This window comes from Tachypleus tridentatus, chromosome 1 (genome assembly GCF_004210375.1).
Source record: "Tachypleus tridentatus isolate NWPU-2018 chromosome 1, ASM421037v1, whole genome shotgun sequence".
In the NCBI taxonomy this organism is placed as follows: domain Eukaryota; kingdom Metazoa; phylum Arthropoda; class Merostomata; order Xiphosura; family Limulidae; genus Tachypleus; species Tachypleus tridentatus.
Genome location: NC_134825.1, coordinates 109,143,108 through 109,150,761, shown reverse-complemented (window position 1 = coordinate 109,150,761; position 7,654 = coordinate 109,143,108).

Genomic DNA, 7,654 nt, shown 5'->3' with positions numbered 1-7,654 from the left:
AAGCAAGAAATTAAACAGAACCGGCAATATTTGATGCCTATTATTGATACTGTATTGCTGTGTGGGAGACAGGATTTAGCTTTGAGGGAAAATATGATTCTGGTGCAATGTTTGTTGGTGAAACTGATGAGGAGCCCATCAATAATGATGGGAATTTTCGGGCAATTTTGCGCTACAGGGCAAAGGGTGATGTCAAGCTTTCAGCAAGCCTTAAGAGTACAAAGAGGAAGGCTACATATCTGAGTCCTCAAATTCAAAATGAAATCATCAATGCCTGTAATACTCATGTTCTTTATGCTTTGGTCAACATGGTTAATGCTGCAAAGTGTTTCTTAATATTAGCTGATGAAACAACAGATATTTCAGGCAATGAACAGTTTTCGCTGTGTGTTAGATATTTGGATGCCAATGACAACTCTGTTGCAATGAGAGATTTTTTTTGCAATTTATACCTGTTTATGATGTGACAGGCAGAAAGTTGGCTGATGTTATCATAACCAATCTGGCAAAATATGGTACTGAAATGGCTTACCTGCGAGGACAAGGGTACAATGGTGCTACCTCTATGAGTGGGAAATTCAATGGTGTCCAGAGACACATAACTGATAAATTCCCACTTGCACCCTATGTACACTGCAGTGTCCATTCCATAAACTTGGCAATTTCTGATGCTTGTAAAGAAGTTCCTGTGCGAAATTGCATGGGAGTAATTTCTAGCATTGAAAACTTTCTCAATACACCCAACAAAAGCACGTTTTGGCTCTTTCGGTGGAGAATAAAGCACCTGAATCAAAAAAAGTTTGAAAGGTCTCTGCCCCACCCGGTGGGTTGAGAGGCACGACTCAGCCATTGTCTTCCTAGAATTAATACATGCAGTTGCAGATGCTCTTGAGATCATACCAGGTTCACAAAACAGAGATTCTGCCATGCAAGCCAATCAATTGTTGTGTTCTATAACACAGCCAGAATTCATCATAACTCTACTTACCATTGCTAAATTGTTTTCCTTTAGTTTACCTCTGTGCAACTTACTGCAGCAACGGAACATTGATTTAGGTGCTGCGATGCATCACGCAGAAATAGTGGAAGATGTAATCCGTTCACTCAGAAATAATACTGTGAATGAATTTAACACTTTCTGTGAGCCTCAAACTCTGTGTAGTGAGCTTCAAATTGACATCATAATGCCAAGGCAGGCTAAAAGACAGATGTACCGTGCTAACACACAAACCACTAGCCCTGAGGAGTACTTTCGTATTGTTGTATTTGTACCATTTTTGATCACTTTCTTTCACAAATATGTGACCGTCTGTTCAGTCACAAAACTTTCCTTAAAAACTTCATGTGTCTACTACCATTAGGATCTACCACAGAACGGTCAGAACCTACAGCACAATAATGTGACCAAATTAAAGAGTTGGCCAATATATACAAAGCTGACATTGACAGCACTTTACTAGCTGCAGTAGGTCAACTTAGGGTTTGGTACAAATCACTTGTAAACAACAGACCAAAAAATGTCATAGATGCATATGCAATGTGCAATGCAGAAATGTTCCCAGTCATTTCTAGACTGTTGAAAGTATTTGCCACGCTGTCTGTGTCAACTAGCTCAGTGGAGCGTTCATTTTCAACTCTCAGAAGACTCAAAACATGTTTGAGAAATACCACCAATGAAGATCGATTGAATGGCCTGGCCTCATTACACATTCACTGTGATATTAAAGTTGAACCAAACTGTGTTGTAGATGTCCTGGCAAGAACAAACAGGTGTTTGAGCCTTTCATAGATATTCGATTGTATTTCTCTAGTTCTGTCAAAACTTGTATTAAAAGTGTTCAATCAGAAATTTGCATTTGACCATTTGTTGTGTGTGAAATTATCTGTCATGCAATCACGGATCTTTATGAAACTTCATAGGTAGCAACTGAACTTGTCTAAAAAGTTTGGGTCCATGGGGGGTTAACACCCCTGGCTACGCCCCTGGTATTGAGGTTCAGTGGATTTATGGGGGGAGACATAAAAATTTTCAGTTTTGTGTTTTACAGTTTTTGTGAAGGTTTCTTCGTTTTTACACTATAAGGGAAAGAACTTTTCATGTCTTAAGATAACCTTTTATTAAACATGAAGTTACACAACTTCTGTCCAGAGGACGGGTACTCTATCTAATAGCATATAAAGCTTTAATAATAATAAAATATTAGGATATATGTAACTTGAAATAAGGGAAATGTTAAGTGAATAATTACATATCTATCTATAAATAATTTAGAACTGTTTTGATTTGCTGAGGTAGTTTTCTCTGTCCGTCTGTTTCACTCCTGTAATATCATAGCTCTAGTAATGGGCTTTTTTTTACGCATCATGATTCGGTTGGCATAATAACCGAAATTTTTAAATTATAGTTATTGTTATATGTATATAGATGGCGTTTCACTGAGTTTTTCCCTGACGTTGTTGAGCTTCACTGATAAGTTCTGGTATTAAAAATAGGCCTCTTGCGAAGCGATTTATGTGTTAACAAACCTTTCGTTTTGAACCCGAAATATATACATTAAGATGATCGTGGATAAATATAATAACGCCTATATTGAGCGGGATTTTTATAACAACGTCTGCTGGATTATAACATTCATTATATTGTTGTTTTATTACTAAATTGTTAATCAAAATGGTGTATTATTGGTAAATGTCACGGCGAGCTAAGCCTACATCATGACTTACAAATTATAAAAAACAAAAACTCTGTACGTATAACTGAAACAAGAAAATACGTCATATACATAGTGTAATAAGATACTCTCATATTCATTAAGTAGTAGTGCAGAAAGCCCTCGTGTAGCTTTGCGCGAAATTCAAAACAAACCAAACCTTAAGTAGTAGAAGTATTAATTTTAATAGTTTCTCTACCTGTATTGAAAACATATTGTGTTATATATTTATTGTTAGTTTTGTTAATAGTATTTGTTAGTCCACTTAATATATTAATGTACTTTTTAACTTAATTTTTGTTATTATACAGGTTGTTTTGCACTGCTAGCTTAATATAGCTTCTTCGAATTAATTTAAAATATCCTAAACTGGCCGAACCTCGTAACGTGTCGTTGGATTTAAGGCCGACAATACCGTTAACAACTGAGGAAACAATACATTTTAATTTTCATTAAGAGAAACGTAAAGGTTTCGTGACGTCACTTTCAATAATTTGTAAGGCTCTACAGCATGTTTCTTCGATTGAAAACTGGTGAAAAGTTCTTTTATAAAAACACTATTCATTTCTTTGATATTGATATATGAATCTGAAGAGGCGTCTCTGTAGGTGTTAAAACGGACTGATACAAACCAAACATTGGGCCTCTTTCTCTAGGAGTGTTGAGGAGGTCAGTGTTTGAATCTCCCTCCCCCTTTTATGTCAGTTCCTAGGAATTGTCATTCAGTCGATTTATTGCGGTTTTAGGTTATTGTGATCAGCGAATAAATATCACTTTATTTTATACGAATTGCGCAACTAATAATACTTGACAATAAGTTATCGAAAAGCCTCCACCAGGGGCTTGGCTGATAAGTTGAAATACGTTTAGGTAGAAATAAGACAGTATATCCTTAAACTTTTAACAGCGTTTCAATCAGTGAAAATTCAATAAATAATGCGCGAAGAAAATAAAGGGCATATATTTCATTTTTATGTTGTTTTTGTTGTTTAAAAAGACAGAAAACTGACATGATATAGATATATGTGACTGTCATCATACACTGAGATATAAAGTCTAAATTGATATAGGTAATGAAATTACTTTTCATCCAAAATATGTCATGTATCGGCAAAAAAGACATAATCTGCTTTAAAATAGTTTTCAAAATAACTTTATTTCACTATGATTCACTTCTAATTGAAGTAACTCCAAATATCAAGTATGTCAAGTGCAGTTGCAAATGCTGGACTGAGCGCTCGAAATGCGAGTACCTAGTGACCATGGTGAGTGAATCTTTAATTTATCTGTCGCAAACTTTACGGTATCTACAAGTCATACCGCGAGTAAATAAATAATTATTCTTGAAAGTATGCCACATTAGCTGTGAATTAAAGCGAACATAGATTGATAAAAACACAATATACTTCCATAAAAATAATGGCGGATTTTTATATAAAAATTTTAGTCATCTATAGGGATAAGAAACCTACGTTTTTAACGACTTCATGCAAACCATTGAAAAACTAAAGCTTTCTTCAATTCAATAGTGATTTTATTCTATTCTAAACCTTTATTTCCAATATTTCAGACCCTTACAATTAATGATAGAAACAGAAGTCGCGCATCATTTTTTGCATGAATTCAAACTTGGTCATAATACATCACAAACAGCTTACAATATCAACCAAGCATGGGATGAAGGAACCACCTCTGAACATACAGTACAGCATTGGTTCCAAAAGTTTCATAATGGAGATAACGAGGATGGAGGACGTCCTTCTGCTGTTGGAGTCCACCAACGAGGATGGAGGACGTCCTTCTGCTGTTGGAGTCCACCAACGAGGATGGAGGACGTCCTTCTGCTGTTGAAGTCCACCAACGAGGATGGAGGACGTTCTTCTGCTGTTGGAGTCCACCAACGAGGATGGAAGGCGTCCTTCTGCTGTTGGAGTCCACCAACGAGGATGGAGGACGTTCTTCTGCTGTTGGAGTCCACCAACTGAGAACATTAGTGTGTGTGTGTGAAGGTGGAAACCGTGCCAAACTATTCGAGAAATGACACAAGCATTGTGTGTTGGCATTTCCACATATTCGGACCATCTCGAGCAAATTGGAAAAGTGAAAAAGCTACAGAAGTAGGTTCCACACAAACTCAGTGAAAATCAGAAAAATCGTATTTTTGAATTGTGCTCTATGCTGATTTCGTGTAACAGAAACGACCCATTTCTTAACCGAATTGTCCCCTGTGACGAAAAGTGGATCCTTCACGACAACAGGAAAAGCAGTGGCTTAACCGTGACGAAGCTCAAAAACACTTCCCAAAGCCAAAGTTTCACCAACATAAGATTATGGCCATTGTATGGTGGTCTGTGGCCAGTATTATTTATTACAGCTTGCTCAATCAGGGCCAGAACATCACTGAAGAAGGTAACTACAATAATTGGAAGAAATTCATGAAGTTTTGTGAAAAATTCCATCATTAATTAATGAAAGAGGACCAATTTTATTTCGTAATAATGGTCGACCAGACGTTGTTCAAATGACGTTCCCAAAACTCAACAAACTACCTCAACCTCCTTACTCCCAAGACCTGTCGCCCACCAACTACCAGTTTTTCAAACATTTGTCAACTTTTCACACAACAAAATATTCAACAACAGGACAACAGCAGAGAATGACTTCAAAGAATGTTTGAATTCTAGGACTTCAGAGTTTTATTGTTGTGACATAAATAATCTTGTTTCTTGTTGGAGTGTGTAGATTCACTACGTTCCCGTTTTGGTTAATAAAGTTGAATGTTTTATTTCTTATTAAAATTTAAAATTGCTATTATTTTTCGACTAACCTAATATCAGTTCATTCTAGTCCCCAAAGTTTGATCATCATGGCTCCTGATTTCGGCTTTTTCTTCTTCCTTGAAGATAACACTTTCTAATCCCATGTAAGCTATTTGATAATGAGTGGAATATTAGTAATATTCTGACTTCTATAATATTTACTTGCACAAGTTGTTGTTTTTTTTTATCAAAGGTGTAGTTAAACAATAACAATTAAACTATAAATGTTTTGGATTAATGTAACAAAAGTAAGTCACTGCTACCGAAATATGTTTGAAGAGAAACGAAACAAAACAAACAAAAACAGCTAAAATAAAACACTAAGAACCATCACTAAGTTAAATGTACTGAACAAAATGTGGTTTACTGAATTCGTTGTTACACACAGAGCATGAATAAAAACGATACAATGTTACTAATGCCAAGTTGCTTATGATACCACCTACTGTTTAAGCTGAAATCGAATTTTTGATTTTTTTTCAACCAATCGATTTTGAATGGATAAAGACTTTACGGTCTTTCAGTTGATCACAAAAAAATTTTGATTTCGTTTTTTATTTCCATCTGTTTTCTATGGTTGCCTCATTGATCTGAGTTCATGTATTTGTGTTTCTTGTCTTGTCTTGCTTAAGCCATGTTGTGTGTACAATAGCAGATATATGCATACACACACACAAAAGAAAACACGTGGTATTTGTTATTATTATTCACGATGTAACTAGATAACACAAAGTATTAAATTAAAAACTAACAAATCTCAAAACTTTTTCACATAAATATAAGCAATATACATTTCTTTTTGTCTTGGAAAACAATGGACAGCATTTTACATAATATGATGTAAAAACGTGGATGCTTCCAAAATGAAGTCACCAGTCATAACAGTTGCAGCTTCTGATAATCGATAAGGAAATATCTTGGATTTTTATATTGATTTTCAATTTATTGATAGACGACTACGAGTATAGCTCAGAGTGGAAAACAATAACATTTTAATAATAGTCTCTTAGTGATATGTATCAAGTATAACAAATATGGGTTCTATTTTTGCGAGATGTTGCAGTGGCTAAATAATTGATGCATGCGTCTCGGAGGCCTGATGTAGTAAAAAGTTTGTTTCAAAGCAACTCCACAGTGGGCTATTTGATGTGTCCGTCAAAGAGAATTGAGCCCAGAATTTTAACTTTGTAAGTCGTTAGGCTTAACGTTGTGCCACCATAGAACGGTACAAACAAGATCGTATATATGTTTTAAATATTGTAATGAAAGAAATAAGCATGAAACTGGAATTTTGTTGGGTTATAAATATACAGATTACATTCGATCTCCATTAACTGAATATATCTAAACTGATCATTATATGTACAATTATTTCCAAAAGATGGCGCTACAATATACAATATAGAGACTTCAGATACCTACCTAAATCACGTTGAAAGCCGACAACGGCCTGGTTGTTTAACCGTTTCACATTCAATTTGCAGATCACGGGCTGGCGGTGGGTGATGATGACTAGTTTACACTGTTATATTAGGAACTACCAGTGCAGACAGTCCTCGTGTAGCTCTGAGCGAAATTCAGAAACAAACCTTCTAGTTTATCACTTCCGAATTAAAAGACCGTTAATGGCGATAATCATCAAGTAGTGTTATTAATTTCTTTCTAGTTAGAATAAAACACCACAGACACGATGAAAGTAATGTTATAGATAAATAGTTAAAAGAACAGAAAAAAATGTCAGAAAAAATCGGACTTCTCTTTTAAAAACGAATCTATTTAATCATTATTTTTAGACAGAAATTTATAAAAAATACCGGATAAATAACTTGTTAAAACAGCTCTAACTGTACCACCAGATGCTGATTCTCTGGGCTGGTTTCATTGTGTTGTTTGCATTATGAAATGTTTTGCACAGTTAAACAGTGACTAAGAAAACAACTTTTAACGCAAGCTTGAGTTACACTTAAAAAGCAACAACTTTGAAGCATATACACTGCTGGCCAAAATCTTAAGGCCAATGAACATAAAGAGAAAATATGCATTTTGAGTTGATAGACTCAACCACTTATTTGAGTAGAGCTTCGAAAAATGAAAATAAGAAAAGGCAAAAAAAACAAACAAACT